The sequence below is a fragment of the Hemitrygon akajei genome, chromosome 19 (genome assembly GCF_048418815.1).
Source record: "Hemitrygon akajei chromosome 19, sHemAka1.3, whole genome shotgun sequence".
Taxonomy (NCBI): domain Eukaryota; kingdom Metazoa; phylum Chordata; class Chondrichthyes; order Myliobatiformes; family Dasyatidae; genus Hemitrygon; species Hemitrygon akajei.
This window is the reverse complement of record NC_133142.1, coordinates 30,407,525-30,432,694: the sequence shown is the minus strand read 5'-3', so window position 1 is coordinate 30,432,694 and position 25,170 is coordinate 30,407,525.

Sequence of the window (25,170 nt, the reverse complement as noted above, 5' to 3'; positions counted from 1 at the left end):
TTTCTTATGTCTTTATATTCACCTGATTGCCTCCTGAAATAGCCATTTACTTCAAGGAGAAATAAAGATGGATAACAGGAACGATCATAAAGTGAACAAAAAAATCAGTACCATCACTGTTTTTTTATGTTAGAAAAGAGGAAAAGGAAATGAGGTAATCTATCCTTTTGTGTGGCCTCTTAGTGTTGCATGAGCGACTGAGGAGAACCCAAGTGCAGGACTCCAGCACAACGACTGAGTTGGGGATGCTGGCATAGACATGAACGTAGAACAGCAAACTGGAGGAATCTTGACAAGGAGACGGGATTTACAGGGTCTATCTTGAAACTAGAGCTGAACTCAGAACTAACAGTACTAATCGGACAAGGGAACAAAGTATTACATGAGAATAGACCAACAAATTGTCAACCTGTGATAGTGATGCCATCATACTTATTTCAGTCTCTGATGAAAACCAGGTGTACTGTAATTAAGTAAACTAGCAGCAATTGGAAATCTAATGACTGAATTAGGGCATAATCAGGGAGAAAGGAGCGTTAAAGGGGAACAGCCAAACAGAACCATGACACTTGGGAATCGGAATGACAAGGGCAGTAAGCCAGAGGAGAGAAATTCTTCAAGCAGTACCACTGAGCAACATCTCGTCAACTGTCTCTGCGATATTGCCAAACTTGTGCAAGAAAATCTTACTCCACATGGTTACCTGAAATACTGTATATCTCAAGGTTATATTGGAATATCACTTAGGTAAATTTGTTGCTGCTGGAAGAATCAATGAGACTAACTAATTTCAATACAGCAATTAATAAATTACTTTGGTAATTTGTTAGTTGGTTTATGATTGTCACATGTAATAAGACACAGTGAAAAACTTTAGTTTGCTGTCACCCAGACAGATCATGCCATTTATAAGTAGATCAAGGTAGTACAAAAGGGTGGGGAAACAGAACGCAGGATATGGTGTTACATTTACAGAAAATGCAGTGTAGGTAGGCAAATAAATTGTAAGAGCCACATTGAGGTGGATTGAAAGATGAAGAGTTTATAAAAATAGGTAACTTAAGGAAAGTGATGTTAGGCTAGAGATTGCAAAAAAAATGCACAATGTAATGGGGAGGGAGAGAATATTCCCATTGTGGGTGCAGCCGCATGGCTGTGATATGCATCTTCTCCTGCGCCGCAAGATAAGAACTTGCAAATGTGCATCAAGACGTGCTTTTGGATTCTCGTGTCATTGTGATCATGCAGGGAAGTGTGATAGGCAGTGGATTGGGGTAAGAGGTGGAAATGGCGTGGTGACTGCTGGGGTCAATTGAATCAGTAAGCAAAGATGCCTCTTGCCTCCTACAGTCCAAAGGATTCTTCAGATTGCGTAAAGTGAGAGAGTGTTTAAAAGAAGCGAACGGGAACAGGAAGCAGATTTTGGGCGCTGCAGTCCTGGGGAGTCACCAGATTGTGTAGAAGGAGAGAGGGTTTAAAAGAAGTAAGTGGGTGCTGTTGGCACACTTTGCACGGCGCAGTCCCGAGGAGTAGTTGGACTGCGTAGACGGCGAGTGAGTTTAAAAGAAGTGAATGGGAGAAGTCAGCACATTTTGTGCATCACACTTCCTGAAGACACATTGTATTTCACATAATTAAGCACTTGGCAAGGACCAATAGAAAGAAGTTGGGTTTAAGCAAAGCTACCATTGTGTGAGTGGGCCAGTGTTGGAGTGGGGAGTTGAGGCTTTGGCTCATCAAGACTTGGGAGAGCTGTACGCTGTAGATAGATTTTTTAAAGTTATTTATTCTTTCTTTCTTTCTTATTGCACATTTAAAGGGGATGCTAGACAGGACAATGGAATGCTCCCCTTGTGGGATGTGGCAAGTCAGGGAGACCGCCAGTGTCCCCGATTACCACACCTGCAACAAGTGCACCCAGCTGCAGCTTCTAGTTGTCATGGTTCCATCTGGCAATTCCCCATTACCTCTTTAATTGGGCCCTAACCCCCTTGCCTGATTTCCAATTGTTCCCAGTTCAGCAAATTACACACATTGCAGCTTCCCATCAGTAACTGCAGGATAAAAACCCTGGAATCACAACAAGGAACTGCCGGTTCATTGGTCAACTCTTATATGAGTAACCCTGGTTCATGGTTATTTAGGATTGGCAGTTCTAAGTTCTGCATTGTCTCCTGGATTCTCCATGTGAACCTGGTCTCTGTATAAAGACTTGCTGAGATACTTTGTTTGCAGTGGTGCTAATGCCTAATGACTCTACCTCAGTGCCTGTGTCCTGTACCTGGGTTTGGCCCCAGCCACATCCTTGCAACACTAACAAGCCACGTTAAGGTGCTGGAGCTGGATCTGGATAAACTCCAGGTCATTCAGAAGGGGGCAATGGCAATATGCAGCCAGTATAAAGTATCTCTGTGGCAGTTCCCCTCAACAACAGGTAATACTGTTGGGGGGAGGAATGAACTGACAGAGGAAAGCCACAGTGGACAGGTCTCAGAAGGGAAATGAAGAAAAGAGAGGGGGTATCTACAGTTAGATAGTATTCTAAAGAAAACTTTTGGCTCATTGGGCTTCATAAATCAATGTAATAAGTACAGGAGTTGGGTTGTTATGTTGAAATTGTATAAGACATTGGTGAGGTTTAATTTGGAGTATTGTGTGCGGTTTTGGTCACCTACACTCTTTAGAGCCACAAAAAGGCATCTTCCCTCTGACACGAGAGAAACTGTTTGATGAAGAGAACTGGAAACAAAAAAAGAGGAGAATCTAGCTTCCAAAAGAATGCCATTTGCAAGACAATTTTGTAAAGTTAGTGCAGTAAGAAACTCAATCGAAATTTTGGATTCAGAGTTGTCAGTTTGTTTGCATGGGAGTTGGAAAATGATTCAAGTACTGTGGGCTGGCAGATTTGGTAGTGAGATCACTTCAGACAGTTTCTTACAAGTAAACAGAATATCAGGAGTGATTAAATGTCAGCACCTTAACATTAAGAATAAAGCTCTATAGTTTTATATTTAATGATATCACAAGAACTATTCTCAGAAATCCTTTCTGGATACTCATGAATACCTCCACATTTTACCTGAAGTTTGGTACTCTATGCCTCCGCTAATGAATCCTTGACTTGATAGATTTTTGCATAGTAGGGGAATTAAGGGTTATGGGGAAATGGGTAAGTGGAGATGAGTCCATGGTCAGATCAGCCATGATCTTAGTGAATGGTAGAGAAGTCTTGATGGGCCAGATGGCCTACTCCTGCTCCTACTTCAATAGGTCCATTTAATGTCAGAGAAATGTATATAATATACATCCTGAAATTATTCTTCTTTGCAAACATCCACGAAAATAGAGGAGTGCCCCAAAGAATGAATGACAGTTAAATGTTAGAACCCAAAGCCCCCCCAGCTCCCCTCTCCCATACATAAGCAGCAACAAAGCAATGACCCCCCACCAGCAAAAAAGCATCAGCATCCCCCACCAAGCACTCAAGCATCCAGTGAAGCATCATAAAGACACAGACTTGCAGTACCTCAATAGTTACTCATACACCCGGTATTCAACATACCACAGGCTCTCTCTCCCTCCCTAATAAGGGAAAGAGAGGTGTCCCCGTTTCACAGCGAGAGGGGAGACATAACAAAACAGCTCACCGGTTTATGGTGTTAAAAGTCTGTTGCGTCACTTCTTCCGAGCTCTGTGCCCAAAGAACTCGGGTCTCTGCTTACGATCTTGTGTCGCTCACAACACATCAGGCGGTGGTGACATTGGCCTTGAATCTGCCTGCCTCCAGAGCCATGGAAATCTGACACCCTGAAGGCGCATTAGTCTTCCAGGACGCATCCTTGGCATATCGAAAAGCAGCCGGTCATGAGGCCCCGAGAGCGGGTCCCATTTCCGCAAAGAACTCAAGTCAGCGTGTAACTCCAGGTCAGGGTCCTCAAAAGAAACTTGAAACGGAAAAAAAGAGATATCAAAGATAGAAATAGAGCTGTTTCTGAAGTTGCAAGCAAAGGAATCCTAAGCTCTGCCCATAATGTTCTTATATGACTTATTAACTGAAACATTATCATAAGAAAGCATCATCTATCCTCAGAGATCTCCGCTGCCTAGGTCATGCTCCTTTCTCACTGCTGCCATCAGACAGAACTTGCACCACCAGTTTAAAGAACAGTTATTACCCCTCAAGCATCTGGCTCCAGGATATAAGGGGATAACCACACTCAACTTCACTTGCCCATCATTGATATGCTCCCACAACAAGTGATCTCACTTTCAACGACTCTTTATCTCATTATCTTATGTTCTCATTATTTACTGCTATTTTGTATTTGCACAGTTTGTTGTCTTTTGCACTTTCATTGATCCTGTTATAGTTACTATTTTATAGATCTGCTGAGTACGCCCATAAGAAAATGAATCTCGGGGTTGCATACGGTGACATATATATATATACTTTGATAATCAAATTTACTTTGAACTTTAATTGCTTTCACATAGTCACTCACTGGTGCCTAATACCAAATATATTGGCTTTTACATATAGTAACTTGCTTCTGTAAGTCAATTTCACTGAAATAAAGGGAGCCAAATTTTCAAAGTGAAGAACAGATATATTGTATGTTTAACACAGGTGAATAAGGATTAATACTGATGCTTCTCAGTATACGGTATTGCCTCTCGATTTATGCTTTGTTCAATTAGAGCATACTCCAGCTCCAGATACGATCATACTCCAGCCAATTAATTTTAAGCACAGGCTCAGACTCTTATATCTCGTTCAATAAATTTGTCCAATCAACATGAACTGAATTTAATGGAAGTCTAAAGTCAGATGCTCCGTTTTAATTGAGATCAGTAGGGAACTTGGAATCAGTCTGGTAGAACTCCAATTCTGTAAACAAATCTAATGGAAGGCACATACCAAGTACAAAATCATTAGGGAGTCTTATCCAAATCACAAAGCATGTCAGATAATTTGAAGTGAGAATGAAAAAGGCCAAGTAATGCCTACAGGGTCCTGTCTTTCTTTCCCTTGTGGAAGGTAATATCGGGCATAGTAAGGCAGCATAGAACAGAAGAACAAATTATACATTGAAAATGGGGAAGAATGAAATTCAAAGGAACTGATTTTTGTCTACTTCCTGCTACTTGGCACTAATTTGACATTTGAAATTTTTTAAAAAACTCCTTCCTGATTCTGTTCATTGAATAAGCAATTCCATGACAGTAATTGAAAATTGGGGTTCCTGGGCCAATACTTTCATGCTTGTTGCTACAGAAACATACTTTCCACACACTACTAATGAAACTTCCAGTTCCTGTTAATAGATGTAGGCGTGCTTTGGGAAGTTGTCAGTCCCAGAAAGTTCTGTGTCCTGCCAAAGAGTAAGCTGTCTTTGAACTATTGTTTTGTTTCTGCTGTTTATTTTTTGTGAACAAAATGATAAGTGATGGTGCTTGGAGAAACTGGTTGAATATACTGTATACACAGGCACATTCATTGCAGATCCTCTTGGTTTCTGACATTTTGATGATAAATGATGCTAACATTGATTCATTTATCCTTCCAGATAAGGATTTCGTAGAAACCATGCTTGTATTATCTTTCAGATGCCTTGAAGTGCTTGCTGCAGGTAGACCAAGCACGTAGAAGGGCAGACATCATGATAGACTATCAGTTTTGCACCAGATTTAGAATTGAGTATTCAAATGCTCTTTCTTCAATTATTAAATTGGATTATTATTGTCACATGTACCTTCAGAACAAAGATGAGGAGGAACTTCTTTAGAAAGCGGGTGGTGACTCTGTGGACTTCATTGGCACAGATGGCTGTGGAGGCCAAGTCACTGGGTATATTGATGTGAAGCTTGATAGGTTCTTGATTAGTAAGGGTGTCCATCGTTAAGGGAAGAAGGCAGAAAAATGGGTGAGATGGATAATAAATCAGTCATGGTGGAATGACAGAGCAGATTCAATGGGCCAAATGGCCTAACCCTGCTCTTGTGTCTTATGATTTTATGTACTATGGTTTGTTGAGAAACTGTTTTGCCAGCAATCTATGCAGCTCATTTAATCACATTGGTACATCAACGTCATGCAATGGAAAAACAATAACAAAAAGCAGAATATACAGTAAGGTAGTGGTGAATTTCAATATCAGTGTCAGCCTTCAATGAGATCAAGTTCCCAACAGATGAAAAGTGGTCCACATCTTACTGTAAACATTTATCCTCAGGGGGCAGTGCTGCTCAGTCAGACAAGTCATTAGAGGACTTTTGTATTGTCGGTGTTGAGTCTAATTCCCAACCTTTTAAATGATTGTCGGAACCTGGCCTCTGAACACTGCAACTGATGACTGAAGTTTGGGTAACCTTGCTTCTGGAGCCCAGTTCCCAACACATGGGAAATTCATTGGAGACGGATGCAACATTGCAGAAATAAAGACTGAAGAGCCTGTCGGGGTAATGATGCACCCTTGTCTGACAACAGCCTTCATTACAATTGGCTCTATTGTAGATCCGTTCATTAAGATTATGGTTTGCATATCATCATGAGACAAACCTAAGATGGGGACGAAGTTGCAGACGGATTTGAGAAGAACACTCCATAGTCCTTTCTGGTTGATGGAGTCAAAAGCTCTAGATGGGCTAAGAAGAGCTATGCAAAGTGATTGCTGCTGCGCCCTGCATTTGTTGCATGGTGAAGATTTCGTTCCCTGTGCCGCCACATTGCTGGAATCCATACCGCGAGTGAGGAGCAGCTCTTTTGTCATTGGGAGGAGGCAGGTGAGGAGGACCCTGGTTATGCCTTTACTTGTGGCAGACAGAAAGGGCTCCTCTGTAGCTGCTACCGTCTCACCTGATTCTTTACTTGACAATGGTCACCAATTATCTCAAGGTATACTATCTCTTCCCAGATGCAAACAGATTGAGAACACCTGACGTTCTTTTGCAGTGGAATTTAAAACTTCAGTAGGAACAAGTTTTCTTGTTATTTTGTTAGTAGGGCTAAGGCCTTTTCAACATCTTGTTGGTTACAGTTGGTGGTTAGGCTGGCCCAAATGTAAGCCCCTGATGTATGATGAAGTCAAGGGCACCTCACATCAAAGACAAAACAATGGCTGATGAAATCTTTGAAATGTTTCTTCTGGTAACTGCATCCCTCTGTTTGCCATTTTAATTGGATATACAATGGATGATTGGCTTTCAATCTACAGCAACAGTTCACTCTGGTGAATTGCCATTGAACTCTTAGATTTGGAAACAGCTCTGCAGGTATCTGACAGCAGAAATCCAGAAAAAAAATCTGACCTAAAGTTCATGCTCTTGCCTCTCATTTGGTGATGCTTTACGTGCTTGGCCTACAGGATGGTCTTGAAACACTGAAAAACTTGCAAGTATCATGACTGACTACGAATTACTGCTCTCTCCGCCACCGTCTGTTTTATAGGTCAGAGTTACTTTGCTGGACCGCTGATGTCAGGTGCCTGTAATGTTGTTTCCAAATGTAAGAGTTCCATGAAGAATTCATAACACACGGATGTGACTGCTGGGAACTGTTCTCGTACAAGGAAAGCCATTCACCCATTGCAAATCAAATTAAATTGGTGAAATATTTTAACTACCAGGAAAAGGGAAGTAACCTTCAGAATTCAAAGCAGAGGTCAAGTGAGCTAAGCAAAACATCTCCAGTAACATGATATCCAAGATGCCTTGCCTTTTTATTAGCATATCTAAAATGTGCAATATCTACAACCAAAATGATTATGGAGTCAGGAATATGAAAAGTGCACTACTTGCAGGCACACTGTCAATTGATAATTGACCATGACTTAGAAATGTATAGTCTTTCCTTTAAAACTTCTGGGTCAAAGTACTACAAATCAGCACACGGAATCCAGTGGTTCAGAAAGTCGGTTCACTACCACTGCCTTAAGGGCAAATGAAAAGGGTGATTAATGCATCACATACATCCCATTAGTGCACGATTAAAGTAAAATAACGCATTTAATAGTAATGCAAGGCTGCAGATGTCAGGCCTGTACCTGCAGGCAGACACTCAGCTAACAAGAGTCATCTGCCACTCGTTTCCAACTCATCACCTGCAACCTATTTAAACCCAGCTCTTATCTACAGTCTTTCTTTACTCATATAAACCAGCCAGCCTCAAGGAGTTGCCACGAGCTTTCAGTTACCTTGTTGTCGAGTTGAGTATCTGTTCTCTCTTGTTTGGTGGACCCTCGTGGCTTGTTACTTTACAGTTTATTATTAAAGCTATTGCTCACCACTAACTCATCTCTGCTGCTCTGCATTTAGGTCAAGCCCCCTCTACATTTCCTGATGGGATGAGTAGACCAGTGATTGACCCAGCAGTTTGTTTGCCTAAAAAATGTTGTCCGTCGACAGGAGCATATGATCCAGAAGCCAGAAGAAACCATTGACCATCTGCTTGCCACCTTTGCCTGACACCGGCCCCCTAGGCCTGAGCCGACATAGTAGTAGTGCTGTGAGGATTACATTCCTGGACTTCTCTAGTGCCTTTAACACCATCCAGCCCAAGATCTTAAGGCACAAACTAACGGAGATGGGAGTAGACTCTCACATGGTGGATTGGATAGTGGACTACTTGACAGATAGACCTCAGTATGTGTGGTTGGGAGACTGTAGGTCTGACACAGTGGTCAGCAGCACAGGAGAGCCGCAGGGGACCGTGCTCTCTCCGGTCCTGTTCACCCTGTACAGATCAGACTTCCAATATAACTCGGAGTCCTGCCATGTGCAGAAGTTCGCTGATGACATGGCCATAGTGGGGTGTGTCAGGAATGGACAGGAGGAAGAGTATAGGAAACTGATACAGGACTTTGTGATATGGTGCAACTCAAACTACCTGCGTCTCAATATCACCAAGACCAAGGAGATGGTGGTGGACTTTAGGAGATCTAGGCCTCATATGGAGCCAGTGATCATTAATGGAGAATGTGTGGAGCAGGTTAAGACCTACAAGTATCTGGGAGTACAGTTAGACGAGAAGCTAGACTGAACAGCCAACACAGATGTCTTGTGCAGGAAGGCACAGAGTCGACTGTACTTCCTTAGAAGTTTGGCATCATTCAATGTTTGTAGTGAGATGCTGAAGATGTTCTATAGGTCAGTTGTGGAGAGCGCCCTCTTCTTTGTGGTGGCGTGTTGGGGAGGCAGCATTAAGAAGAGGGACGCCTCACGTCTTAATAAGCTGGTAAGGAAGGCGGGCTCTGTCGTGGGCAAAGTACTGGAGAGTATAACATCGGTAGCAGAGCGAAGGGCGCTGAGTAGGCTACGGTCAATTATGGAAAACCCTGAACATCCTCTACATAGCACCATCCAGAGACAGAGAAGCAGTTTCAGTGACAGGTTGCTATCGATGCAATGCTCCTCAGACAGGATGAAGAGATCAATACTCCCCAATGCCATTCCGCTTTACAATTCAACCATCAGGAGTAAGATATGTTAAAGTGCCGGGGTTAGGACTCAATGTATTTAAGTAAACTACTTAAGAACTTTTTAAAAGCTATTATTAATGCTTTTTGAGAGGGTGATTTTAGATGCATATCGTATTTTTACTGAGTTAAGTATTGTATGTAATTAGTTTTGCTACAATAAATGTATGGGACATTGGAAAAAATGTTGAATTTCCCCATGGGGATGAATAAAGTATCTATCTATCTAGTAGTTGCCATCTTCAACCAACTCTCATGAGATAGTCCCATGAGGCGGCGCGGCACGCAGCAGTGGCCTTTCAGACCTGGTGTTACTTTAATTTAATTTTCTAATTTAAGTTTGATACACAATTTTCGATTAGGGCACATGGATAACAGAGCGGCTATCTACCATCGCCAGATACTACTATAATACAGAGATCGCCCAAAAACAAACCTTCACAAGATCTGCTGGTTGAATTATGTGACCTCGGCTTGCTGAGTGAAATGGACCTACATCCCTCGGACTCGCCTGATGCTGGTATCCGGAGATGGAGACGTTGCCAGCGAAGTGCGAGGAAGTGGAAGTGAGGCAAGCGGGCAGGGGTCTGTGCCAGGCAAAAAGTGAACCCTAGCCGGCCGGCTCTCCCGTCCATTCTGCTCTCCAATGTCCGCTCCCTGGACAATAAATTGGACTACATCCGATTTCAACGAAATACTCGGCGGGAGTACAGAGTTTGTTGTGCGTACGTCTTTACAGAGACATGGCTCACTGATGGAATTTCGGACACTGCTATTCAGTTAGACGGGCTCGCCTTGTTTCAAGCAGACAGGGGTACACTTCTCTCCGGTAAGACTCGCGGTGGCGGTGTGTGTATTTACATCAACACGGAATGGTGTAAGAAATCTGTGCTGGTTTCCAGACACCGCTCATGGCAAGTGGAGTTTGTGGCAGTTCGATGCAGACCATTTCATTTGCCATGGGAATTCACCTCTGTTTATATATTCGGTGTCTACATTCCCCCCAGCGCTAATGCTAAGGAGTCGCTCTGTGAACTGTACGGGCTATTAATGAAATGCAGAACGTACACCCTGATGGACTGTTAATTGTTGCCGGTGATTTTAACCACGCGAACCTTAAGTCAGTGCTCCCCAAATTCTATCAGTATGTGGACTTTGCATCAATGGGGGAAGAACGCATTGGACCTGGTTTACACAAACATCCCCGACGTGTACCGGGCGGAGCCTCGCCCCCACCTCAGTTACTCAGACCACATCTCTGTTGTGCTAATCCCAGCATACAGAACGCTCATCAGACACTCCAGACCAGTTCAGAAGCAGGTGAAAACCTGGCCAGCAGGAGCCATCTCTGCTCTTCAAGACTGCTTTGAGCACACTGACTGGCACATGTTCAGGGAGGCTGCAACCGATGGCGAATCTACCAACTTAGATGAGTACACAGCATCAGTGACCAGCTACATCAGCAAGTGCATTGATGATGTTACTCTGTCCAAGACCATCACTATACGTGTTAACCAGAAGCCATGGACGACCGCGGAGCTGTGTGCGCTGCTGAGGTCCCGCGACTCCGCCTTCAGAGCAGGCGACAAGGCAGCCCTAACAACAGCAAGGGCCAAACTGTCCCGAGCCATCAGAAGGGCAAAGTGTGCACACGCCCAGCTAATCCACAGCCACTTCCAGAACAGCAGCGACACACGGAGCATGTGGAAGGGCATCCAGGACATCACCAATTCCAGGACAACATCACCTGACTGTGCAGGTGATGCCTCCCTCCCAGATGCACTGAATAACTTCTATGCCCATTTTGAGGAGGAAAATGACGTGGCGGCGAGGAAGTCCACCCCTCCTACAAATGACCAGATGTTGTGTCTCACCGTGGTCAATGTGAGAAGAACCCTGTAGAGGGTCAACCCATGGAAGGCTTCTGGACCAGACAACATTCCAGGTAGAGTGCTCAGAGGATGTGCAGACCAGCTAGCAGATGTTCTCACTGACATCGTCAACATCTCCCTGAGCAGCACCACCATTCCAATGTGCTTCAAGGCTGCCACCATCATCCCCGTGCCGAAGAAGTCTTCAGTGTCCTGCCTAAATGACTACTGTCCTGTTGCACTCGCATCCATCATCATGAAGTGCTTGGAGAGGCTCGTCATGAGGCATATCAAGACCAGGCTGCCCCCCTCAGTGGACCCCCTGCAGTTTGCATACTGTCCCAACCGCTTAACAGATGATGCCATTGCCATCACCCTCCACCTGGCCCTAACCCACTTGGATAAAAAAGACACATACGTTTGGATTCTGTTCATAGACTTCAGTTCAGCATTCAACACAATCATCCCTCAGAAACTGATTGGAAAGCTGAGCCTACTGGGCCTGAACACCTCCCTCTGCAACTGGATCCTAGACTTCCTGACTGGGAGACCTCATTCGGTCCGTATTGGAGGCAGCATCTCCAACACTATGACACTGAGCACGGGGGCCCCCCAGGGCTGTGTGCTCAGTCCACTGCTGTTCACTCTGCTGACCCACGACTGTGCTGCAACACACAGCTCGAACCATATCATCAAGTTCGCCAATGACTTGACCATGGTGGGTCTCATCAGCAAAAACGACGAGTCAGCTTGCAGAGAGGAGGTGCAGCAGCTATCAGACTGGTGCAGAGCCAACAACCTGTCTCTGAATGTGAACAAAACAAAAGAGATGGTTGTCGACTTCAGGAGGGCACAGAGCGACCACTCCCCGCTGAACATCAACAGCTCCTCAGTAGAGATCGTTAAGAGCACCAAATTTCTTGGTGTTCACCTGGCGGAGAATCTCACCTGGTCCCTCAACACCAGCTCCATAGCAAAGAAAGCCCAGCAGCGTCTCTACTTTCTGCGAAGGCTGAGGAAAGTCCATCTCCCACCCCCCCATCCTCATCACATTCTACAGGGGTTGTATTGAGAGCAGCTGCATCACAGCCTGGTTCGGAAATTGCACCATCTCGGATCGCAAGACCCTGCAGCGGATAATGAGGTCAGCTGAGAAGATCATCGGGGTCTCTCTTCCTGCCATCACAGACATTTACACTACACGCCGCATCCGCAAAGGAAACAGCATTATGAAGGACCCCACGCACCCCTCATACAAACTCTTCTCCCTCCTGCCGTCTGGTAAAAGGCACCGAAGCATTCGGGCTCTCACGACTAGACTATGTAACAGTTTCTTCCCCCAAGCTATCAGACTCCTCAATACCCAGCGCCCGGCCTGACACCTTGCCCTATTGTCCTGTTTATTATTTATTGCATTGCCTGCACTGTTTTGTGCACTTTGTGCAGTCCTGGGTAGGTCTGTAGTCTAGTGTAGTTGTTGTGTGTTTTTTTTACGTAGTTCAGTCTAGTTTTTGTAATGTGTCATGTAACACCATGGTCCTGAAAAACGTTGTCTCATTTTTATTGTGTACTGTACCAGCAGTTATTGTCGAAATGACAATAAAAGTGACTTGACTTGACTTGACTCTGTGTCTCGATACAGCAACCCCGTGTCAGTCGACTTTCACCCTCGGAGTCCCAGATTCTGTTGTCCAAGCGTTTCGATGGATCTCCAACCCAATGCCACAACTTCCTGTCCCAGCACAAATTATATTTCAAGCTCCAGCCATCTCTGTATGTTACAGGCTGAGCCAGTTTTGCCTTTGTCATTTCTCTTTTGACTAGCTGAACTCTGACCTGTGCTATCACTAATTGGGAAAATAAAATCCCCATTTTCAACCAATATGATGATTTTACTGAAGAGATACATTGGGTTTTCGATCATCTGATGGAGGGGTAGCTGATTAGATACATTAAGGCTCATGCTTGGAGCTGGATTACATTGTGGAACTCAGGACCTCATGGCAGAGTGCAACTGGAATGCAGAAGCCCTGCTGAGCGATCACCATCATGACGTCTCAGAGCTGTCTACCCAGGAGATACCCACCATCTTTGAAATCCTCTTCACTCTAGCTCTCTGAATTGGCAAGCATCTTATGGAACGACCTTTCAGATCACCTCCAGAATCCTGGTTCCATTCTCTGAACCATTTTAGTCTACAAGACACATCAAAATCAGTATTAATTACGGCTACTCTCTCCCCTTTACAGATAGCACATTCAAAAGACTCCACAGGACTCAGATCTTCACCAAACTGGATCCACGGAGTACAAACAAACTGATCTACATCTGCCAGGAGAATGAGTGGAAGATGGTGTTCGTAACATTTACTGACCACTAAGAGTACTTGGTACTCTGGGAGTACTCAGCTGTTTCCCAAGCCTTCATTAACAAAATCCTCCGAGATATACAACTATCTCGACAGCATCCTCATCTTCTCCAAGGACCCCAAGACTTTGTTTGCGTCATTGAATCATTCCTTCAGCGTCTCCTCAAACACCAACTGTACTGCAAGTTAGAAAAATGCCTGATCCACACTCAGTCATTTCTTTCCTGGGCTACGTCCTTTCACCCTAACGCATAACCGTGGACCTAGAGTAGGTGCATGCAGTTGTTGAGTGGCCCTGACTGCGCTCCCTCGAACAGTTACAGTGCTTGTTAGGCTGCAAGTCACCTAGCTCATGGATAATTGAATTGAATTGAATTGATTTTATTACTTCCTTCCTCCATATACACAAGGAGTAAAAATCTTCATGTTACATCTCCGTCTAAAAGTGCAATGTGCAATTTATAGTAAATTATAATAAGTATTTTGTACCACAGGATAGTCAATATAACACAGAAACACATTTTCATCAGCATGAGTTAAGCAGTTTGATAGCCTGGTGGAAGAAGCTGTCCTGGAGCCTGTTGGTCCTGACTTTTATGCTGCGGTACCGTTTACTGGATTGTAGCAGCTGGAACAGTTTGGGTTGGGGTGACTCAGGTTCCCAATGATCTTTCAGGCCCTTTTTACAAACCTGTCTGTTGGTTTTCTGCCATGGACCACACTTTTGAGGAGCTCAAGTGATGCTTCACCACTCCCATTCTCTGCTATCGGAAGCCCTCTGGACCTTTTGTGGTAGAGGTGGACACATTTGACGGGGATACTGGGGCCATCCTTCCCAGCGAGGACCAGACTGGAAGACACACCCTTCTGTTTTCTTCTCACACAAGTTCATTTCTACATAACTTCTTTCAGGAATAGGAGACAGGGATCTCCTTGCCATCAGATGGGCCTTGGAGAAATGAACATATTGACTGATGGGAAACAACAAGCCCTTCTGATCAGGACTGATCACAAGAACCTCATATGCATACAACATACCCACCAACTCAACCCATGTCTGGCTCGCTGGGCCCCCTTCAAGCAATTGAACTTTGCCATCTGCTATCAACCCAGATCCAAGAATACTAATGTAGATGCCCTGTCACAACAGTTTGATCCAGATGAAATGGAGATCAACTCTCAGCCCATCATTCCATCCTCCCAGATCCTAATCCTTATCATATGGATCCTTGATAACCAGAGCAGCCAAGCCCTACAGCATGAGCCTGCTTTGGCCAACACACCTGACAACCACAAGTACATGCCAGCAGCCGTGCTCTCTGCGGCGTTCCAGTGAGCCCACTCCTCAACCTCTCTGGCCATCCAGGTGCATGTCTGACTCCGGATTTTCTGCGACACCAGTTCTGGTGGCCCACCATAATCGCCGGTGCACATCAGTTCGGTGCTGCCTGCCTTCAATATGTTCGGTCCAATTCCTTCAAACAGTGGCCTTCTGTGCTCCTACGTCCCCTGCTGGTCCCACAATGGCCATGCTCCCACATCACCATGGATTTCAATATTGCTTTGCCACCTTCTGAAACATGGTGATCATGACAGTGGTGAGCCGGTTCTCCAAGGCAGCCCACTTCATTGCTCTCCCCATATATTTAATATTTAGATCACCTCCATGGCTTCCCCCAGGCTATTGTGTTGGACTGGGGCCACAGTTCATCTCCGACTTCTGACAAGCCTTGTGCTTCCTCCTCCACACCTCAGTGCATTTGTCTTCTGGCTAAAGTCCTCAGATCAATGGACAATCTTCTTCACATTTCTACCATCAGTGAGGAGATGCCTGAAGACCCACACTCAATATTTTAGGAACACCTTACACTCTGCCATCAGATTACTGAATGGTCTATGAACACTATCCTGCTATTCTTCTTTTGCATTTTTATTTAATGTCATTGTAACTTGTAGTATCTTTTTTATGCCTTGCCCCTGTTCTGTTGCAACAAAAGCAACAAATTTCAAACTTAGATCAGTGATAATATACCTGATTCTGACAACTCAGGCACAAAACAATATTAATGCTTTGACCAAGATCAGTTTGAAGTAATTCATCACTTGCCTCTGAACAGCCCAAGTTCCACTGCAGTTAGGATTTTTGCTTTTGTCTTTCTATTGATTTCAATTAGTTATTGATTGAAACAAATGGCAATAGACGATCAGGGTACTCCACATATTGACGGATTTATATTATTCATTTTCATGTATAGTTGATTTGTTGAAATCAATAATGAGTGTGAAGTGATGACAACAGTAAAGCACTGGGCATTTTTAATTCTTATGCTGGTGTTCAGGCTCTGAGACTTGATTGTTTGCACTAAGTTATGCTGTTCTCCTCACCTTTCCTAGTATGACTGTTGGACATTTTTTTTTACTGTCGGTGTGTGACCCCAAATCACACTTCAGTCGTTGGCAGAGGGGACAAATCAGCAAGCTGTTCTTTGGTCTCATGGATACATTGGCTGCATAAGCAGGTCAGAGATGAAGTGTACTGTGGTGGGCAAATCATCTCAGTGCCTTAGCACTATTCACAAGGTACTGGTCAGGAGTGTTGAAGTTATACAGCATTATATCAAATGCATGTATGACTCTATAAAAATACTTGAAGCTCAACTTCCTATGACACAGCAGCCCAATTGAATGGCATTTGCCCCAACATCTAAATCCTTTGCTCTTTCTTTATGAACAAGCTCCATGTCTGCTGTTTCTGTACACTACAGCAACTTCTAACCAGTGGAAGGTTTGACTTCTCATGAAGAAAAGGTTGAGCACCGTACAGGAAACCACTGTGACCCTTTCACAAATGCTACGCAGCTTTTGCAGGATTCTTGATTCAGGGGAATCATTGCTGGAAAGAGCCAAAAGTCTGCGTAATTATTTTTCATGTCACAGCAAGGCAATTTTATAGGATGTGTACCGGACTGCTCTTTACAGTTTGTACGTGTCGCTGTTCTTTTTTTTTGTAATTTATTTTTTTTATTGAAGTTCATCAAACAAACATTTCCATAAGATGTATTTCAGACATTGTACATATCTGATGCAGAACATGCAAAATCTACTGCTCGTGACCTTTTTGACTTTTGGCAGCTTTCACAACTGAAAAGCTGCAGCAAACTCAGATTCCCTTCTAGTAAACAACCCCCCCCCCACCCACCTTCCTCTATTCCCCACGCTGACATTTTACCTCTTCTCACCTGCCCATTACTTCCCCAGGTCTCGTCCTCTTTCCCTTTCCCCTATGGTTCACTCTTCTCTCATTTCAGATTCCTTCTTCTCCAGCCCTTGACCTTTCCTACTCACTTGGCTTCACCTATCACCATCCAGCTAGCCTCTTCCCCTTCCCCCCACCTTTTTATTCTGGCGTCTTCCCCCTTCCTTCTCGGTCCTGAAGAAGAGTACCGACCTGAAACGTCGACAATCTATTAATTTCCACAAATGCTGATCTCCTTCAGCATTTTGTGTGTGTTGCTTTGGACTTCCAGAATTTGCAGACTTTGTGTGTTTATTATACTCAGATTTCTAAACTGTTATTTCTCGTGTGAGTAACTATCATAATATAGGCTGCATTTCAAAAATGTCCTCTTCATTTAAGAAAGGCAATATAGTGGGAGTTTTTCCCACTTTTTTGCTTTTAATTCATACATGAATTGAAATATTATAAAAGCTATCTCTCTTTTCTCCTGTTTAATATCTGAGACTGCTCCAGCATTATACTTCCTATGACTTTATGCAGTGAGTGTGACAGTCAATGTCAGTATTGTCATGTAGCTCAATGCGCCTCTTATTTTTTTTCAATAGAGTTAATTCGCTTTGTGGAAAAGGTCAAACGTGGGCGTCAATTGATATACAATACAAAGTAACTCTATTATTGTTGATATTGAAAAAGCAGCCATAGCAAAGGCATCTTGGAGAACTCATTTGCTGAAGGGCAACTGGTAGAACAGGTTGTAGTGTTTGCCTCAAGAATTAGGAATTTGAGAGTTACAGTACAATGTCATGTACCAGTTAGAAGGCTTTGTCAGTTCTTCTCAGCCAAGCCACTTGATTGAATTCTATAAGTAAACACGAAACGAAAGACCCAATTTAATTGAACACTGTCTCTGCCAATTTTCGAGTTGTCCAGGTTACTGTAATGTAGAACTGAAGAGTCCATGCTTCCCACCCAATTTAGTAGAAACTTTTAATATTCAGTGCTGCAAAAGCAGTATGTAAGGAACTACCAATGAAGCAGGGATGTTATTAATATTTTTAAGCTGCACTTATTCTCATTCAAAGTGCACAGAATACTTCATAGTTCTGAAAATAGCCAAAGAAAGTGTCTTTGTAGCCTCCATTTGATTGAAGTTTGCAATTTAATTTTAACTCTTCAACAATTTTTTAAATTATGTGACAAAGCTTGTTATAAGTCATAAACTTTTAATTTGAAGTGGAAGACTTTAGAGTTCTGCAGTTATGGGTATATGAGGAAGTATGGAGACCATGTCAGTGATGAACCTGCTAATTTAAAAAACACATATTTTAACATATTTTTGTTTTAAAAACCGGGAAGTCTTTTATTCTGTTCTTAAAATGGAAGCTGAACGGATACTGCAAGTTCTGTGAGAAGTGGAATACAGCCTTACAGCCTTGTATGCCTATATATTGCAGAACACTAATCAAGCTGATTTGATGAGTTATTTCCTGTTGTCCTTATCTTCAACCAAAAACAATTACCGAGCATCCTCCATATAAATGTAAGAGTTAAAAGCAACATTAATGTGGAACAGATCAGGTTTTTATTTACTATAAGCTTTGATATTAATATAATTTCAATTCAAAGAATAAGAGTGACTTTAAATTCAGATTCCAATGACCTTGTGCATCCTTGGACTTTGTGGGAGGCTAGAAAAGAAATTGCAGAAGCCATCGTTAGCCACTGGTGTAGTTTCCAAGAATGGGAAATGGTTAATGCTTTTCAGTTGTTTAAAGAGAGTAGCAAGGACAAGCCTGAGAACTACAGGCCTTTCAGTGTGAAATCAATAGTGGGGAATATACTGGAAGGAATTCTGAGGGACAAGATCTATTAGCATTTAAACAGACTGAATCTGATTAGGAGGAGTCAGAGTAGATATGCGCTTAGGAAGTTATTCTTGACAAACAAGGGAAGGTGCTTGAAGGTTGTTCCTCAGGACAGAGGCCACTGACTAATGGTCTGTCACAGAGCTCAATTATGGGACTCTTGTTATTTAGTATTTATGTAAATGTTTTGGATGCAAATCACAAAGCGTGATCAGTAAATTTGCATATGACACAGAATTAGGAAGTGGTGCTGGTAGTGAAGAAAGTTATGATAGATTATAGGCGAAGTAGGCTGAGGAGTTGATGTACGGGGATGGCATACGATTTTTGGATCATTGGGCTTTCTTCCAGGGAAGGTGGGACCTGTACAGAATGGATAGTTTGCACCTGAACTGGAGGGGGACTAATACCTTAGCGGGAAGGTTTGTTAATGCTGCACAGTGGGGTTTAAACGAGAGTAGCAGGGGCATGGGAACCAGAGTGCTAGAACAGTTAATGGAGAGGTTGTGGGGGCGAATGTTGTAAGGCCGCAGACAAAGTTAGGAATCAAAGGTTGAGCATGGTGTGACAAAATCGAAAAGAGTGAATACAGGACTGAAGCTCTTCTGTCCGCTGTATACCGAATAAGGTAGATGAACTTGCAACACAGTTTTATAGGCATCACTGAATCATGGCTGTAAGATTATAGCTGGAAGCTTAATGTCCAAAAATACACATTGTATCAAAAGGACAGGCAGGTAGGTAGAGGGAATAGCATTGTTCTGTTGGTATAAAAATGAAATCACATCATTAAAGAGGTGACATCGGGTCAGAAGGTGTTGGATCATTGTGGATAGAGTTAAGGAACTTCAAGGGTGAAAAGACCCTGATGGGAATTGTATACAAACCCCAAACAGTAATAAGGATGTGGCCTACAAATTACAAAACGCATGCCAAAAGGGCAATGTTACAATAGCCATTGGGGACTTCAACATTCAGGTAGATTGGGAAAATCAGGGTGGTGCTGAATTACAGGAGGGGTAATATCTAGAGTGCCTATGAGATGGCTCTTTAGAGCATCTCAAGGTTAAGCCCACTCGGGGATCCATTATTCTGGATTGGGTGTTGTGCAATGAACTGGAATTGATTACAGAACTCAAAGTAGAAGAACTCTTAGGGGGAAATGATCAAAATATGATTGAATTCACCCTGAAATCTGAGACCAAGAAGCTAAAGTCAGATGTGTCAGTTTTGCAGTAGAGTAAAGGGAAGTACAGAGGCATGGGAGAGGAGATGGCCAGAAATGACTGGAAAAGAACACTGGCAGGGATGATAGCAGAGCAGCAATGGCTGGAATTTTGGGAAGTAATTCGGATGACACAGGTTATATACATCCCCAAGAGGCAGAAGTATTCTAAAGGAAAGATGACACAGCTGTGGGTAACAAGAGAAGTCAGTGCCAACATAAATGCCAAAGAGAGAGCATATAAGAAAGCAAAATTTAGTGGGAAGTTAGAGAGTTGTGAGGATTTAAAAACCAACAGAAGACAACTAAAACAAATAATTGAGAAGTAAAGATGAATATGAAAATAAGCCAGCCAGTAATATTAAAGAGGATACCAAAAGCTTCTTCAGATACATAAAGTGTAAAAGAGAGATAAGAGTGGGTATTAGACTGCTGTTAAACAATGCTGGAGAGGTAGTAATAGGGGACAAGATAATGACGGATGAACTGAATAAGTATTTTGCATAAGTCTTCACTGTGGAAGACGCTAGCAGTGTGTGGAAGTTCCTGGTGTCAGGGGTCAGTCATGAAATGTGTGAAGAGAGAAGGTTCACTTCTGAACTGAAAGGTCTGAAAGTGGATAAGTCACTTGGACCAGATGGTGTGCACCCCAGGTGGCTGAAGAGATTGTGGAACCATTAGAAATGATCCTTTGGGAATCACTAAATTCTGGAATGGTTCCGGAAAACTAGAAAATTGTGACTGTCACTCCACTCTTCATAAAGGGAGGGAGGCAGCAGAAAGGAAACTATAGACCAGTTAGTCTGACCTCTGACTGGGAAGATGTTGGAGTTGATTATAAAGGATGAGGTCTCAGGGTACTTGGAGGCACATGATAAAATAGGTCATTATCAGCATGGTTTCCTTAAAGAAAAATCTGCCTGACAAACTTGTTCAAATTTTTTGAAGAAATAACAAGCAGGTTGATGCTGTGTACTTGGATTTTCAGAAGGCCTTTGACAAGGTGCCACACATGAGGCTGCTAAACAAGCTATGAGCCCATTGTATTACAGGAAAGATTCTATCATGGATAAAGCAGTGACTGATTGGCAGGAGATGAATAGTGGGAATAAAGGGAGCCTTTTTCTGGCTGGCTGCCGGTGACTAGTGGTGTTCCATATAGGTCTGTGTTGGGACCAATTCTTTTTATGTTACATGTCAATGATTTGGATGATGGAATTGATGGCTTTGTTGCATTGTTTGCTGATGATATGAAGATAGGTGGAGAGGCAGGTAGTATGGAGGAAGTAGAGAGGCTACAGAGGGACTTAGATAGATTAGGAGAATGGGTAAAGAAATGGCAGATGGAATACAGTGTTGGGAAGTTTATGGTTATGCACTTCGGCAGAAGAAATGAAGTGGTTGACTATATTCTAAATGAAGAGAAAATTCAAAAAACTGAGGTGCCACAGGACTTGGTAGTCCTTGTGCAGGATTCCCTATAGGTTAATTTGCAGGTTGAGCCTGTGGTGAGGAAGACAAATGAAATGTTAGCAGTCATTTCAAAAGGACTAAAATATAAAAGCAAGAATGTAATGTTGAGACTTTATAAAGCACTGGTGAGGTCTTTCTTGGGCCCCTTATCTTTGAAAGGATATGCTGACACTGGAGAGGGTTCAAAGGAGGTTCAAGAAAATGATTCCAGGATTGAATGGCTTGCCATATGAAGAGAGTTTGATGGCACTGTCACTACATATATTTAAGGCAGAAGCTGATGGATTCTTGATTAGTTACGGCATGAACGGAGATGGGGAGAAAGCAGGAGATTGGGACTGAGTGGAAACTTGGATCAGCGACGGGCTAAATGGCCTATTTCTGCTCCATACTTACAGATTTATGGTCTTATTATACAGGGATCTTGACCAGTCAGGGAAGTGATCTGAGGGACAGCAAATAGATTTCAAAACCGGTGATTGTGTATTGAAGCACCAGGGAGTGTATGCATCAGAGGGACATAGGGGTACTAATGTGTAGTTCATTGAAAGTGGCATCACAGATAGATATTGTGGTGAAAAAGCACAGTGGCCCTCGTCAGTAAGGGCACTGAGTATAGGAGTTGGGACATCGTGTTGCATTTGCAGTTGGTGAGGCTGCACTTGGAGTACTGTGTACAGTTTTGATCACCCTGTTATAGGAAAGACAAGTTGAAACTAGGAAGTTTACAAGAACGGAGGAGGTCTAGAGGACCTGAATTACATTGAGAGGTGTGCCAGTCTAGTTCTTTGTTCAATGGAAGATCAGAGATTGAGGGGCTACCTCGCAGAAATGTTTAAAATTATGGAAGATATAAGTAACGTGGATGGTAACAGTCTTTTCCCCAGGTTGTCCAAAACTAGTAGGCATGGCTTTAGGATGAGAGGGGAAAGGTTCAAAAGGAATTTGGTTGACAACTTTTTCACTCAGGCTGGTGAGTGTATGGAACAAGTTGCCAGAAGTAGCAGCTCAGGCAAGTACAATAGTATTATTTATGAGGGATTTAGATAGGTAAATTGAGGGACAGGTCAAGAAAGTTATGGGCCAATCTCAGGAAATTGGGTCTAGCTGAGTGGGCACCATGGTCAGCAGGGACTCATTGTGTGAAAGGGCCTGTATCTACGTTGTATTACTCTAGCATATGAATGATGTGAAAATCAAAAAGGAAAACAGACCTCCTTCATATTGTAGGAACTCAAATGGATGTAAAAGACTTTTTCAGGTTACTAACCACATCATCAAGTTTGTGTTCGGAAGAAAGCACCAGACCTTTTAAACTTGTTTGGAACTTTGATACAATTTTCTTTTGATGCAGCATCCACTCCTTAAATACTAATGGGGCCGGACCTTGTCTTTCACATCTTGCACAATACAGCCTGTTGTAGTTTGGCAAATTTCTTCCTGGAAAATTATTTAAGAATGTATTTGTTACCTGTGCCTTTCAGTATATTTATTGAGTGAAGTTACTTCATGAAATCATATGCACAAAGACTGTAAAATTAAATGTTCAGCTGACGCTCACTGGAGCCTGTTTAAGATCGGTGTCTTGTCATTGCTCTCCAGCCTATGCCACCACTACAAGCATCAGATATGAATTACGCTTTCCTTAAAGACAGCTCCCATATGTCTTCACTCACCAAGTGCTGCAGAAATACTTTGCTTATTATGCAGTCTTTTAACTTCATTAGGTAAGGTCCAGCTGTGTGGACGTTGGATTAAAATATTTATAGGGTATTGTCACCTGCAGGTTAGAAAACCCCAATGACATTAACATGCAACAATATATCCTCTAATATATATTTTTGCCCGACATGCTAATTAAAGCATCATTTTCCTTAGAATATTTTGAGATCTGTATTTCCTTTTGAAACAGAAAATTCTCTGGCCCTAAAATCTCTGATGTTTCATGTAAAACCCTTTTATGTCACAGTACACATAATCCTGATGAAGTGTCTGTTGACTGTTCATTTCTCTTCATAGATGCTGTCTGACCTGTTGGGTTCACCAGCATTTGGTGTGCATTGTTCCAGATTGCCAGCATCTGCAGTCTCTCTTTTATCTCTGCTATGTCACAACATTAGTCTTGTTAACTGTACAGTCCTTGCAAAATCTGATTACATCCATATTAATTGACTATTGGAATGCTTTTCTATTCAGGCACTTATGGAAGTAAACAATATTATACACTAATTTCATGCCATCTTTGTGACCAATGTAACTGGTTTCTGTCAACATTAAATGATGTAATTCAGTTGCTATGCAACAGATTGGCTTTCTAATCTCTCGGACAATGAAGAACAATATAAATGGGATTCATGTCCATGACTTTATTAGTATAATCTAAATAACACTCAAAATACAAATTACTTGTCCTACTCAGGGAAGTGACATTGGCCAATAATAGAATACCTCATGTTCATCTTCTCAACAGCTGGTAATTTGCACAAATTTATTTGTAGATGAGGAGAGCAAGAGCAGCTCATTTCATAATTTGAAGAATGAAGGGTGTAAAATCCAATTTCATAATTAAAATGACAAAGTTCAAAGTTACTGGTTAAGTGTTTGCTATCAAACCTTGGCAATCCTTTATGCAATGTCACGGGGAAGGCATAGGTAAAGTATTTCCAAAGTTCAAAGTAAGTTTATTATCAAAGGACATATATGTCACCAAATACAACCCTGAGATTGATTTTCTTCTGAGCATACTCAATAAATCCAATTACCATAATAGAATCAATGAAAGAATGCATCAACAGGGTGGACAACCAGTGTGCAAAAGAAAAAAAATGTGCAAATACATAACTAAGAGAAAAATGAACAACAAATATTGAGAACATAAGATGGAGTCCTTGAAAATGAGTCCATAGGTTATCAGAACAGTTCAGAGATGGGGAAAGTGAAATTGGATGAATTTATCCCCTCTGATTTAAGGGCCTGTTGGTTGAGGGGTATACCTGTTCCTGAATCTGTGGTGTGAGTCCTGAGGCTCCAATTCCTTTTTCCTGATGGCAGCAGTGAGAAGAAAGCATGATCTGGGTGGTGGAGATCTCTGATGATGGATGCTGCTTTTCTGCAACAATACTTAGTGTAGAAGTGCTCAATGGTGAAAGGGCTTTACCCACGATGGATGGGACATATTCACTACTTCTTACAGGACTTTCCATTCAAGGACATTGGTATTTTCTTACCAGGCTGTGAAGCAACCGGGTAATATACCCACCATTACAAATCTATAGAAGTTATTCAAAGTTATAGATGTCATGTAGAATGCTCGCAAACTCCCAAGGAAATAGAGGCAGTACCATGCTTTCTTCTTAATTGACCTTACATACCGTGCTTTATTCATAATCTCTCTCCAATGTGCTGATTCATCACCACCTTTGATTTGGTCTGTGACTGTGGTGTCGTCAGCAAACTTAAATATGCCATTGGAGCTGTGCTTAGCCATACGGTTATAAGTATAAATCAAGTAGAGCAGGGGGGGGCAAGCACACAGCCTTGTGGTGCACCCGTACTGATGGAGATTGTGGAGATGTTGTTGCCAATCTGAACTGACTGAGGTCTGCAAGCGAGGAAATTGAGGATCCAATTGCACAAGGTCTTGAAGCTTATTAATCA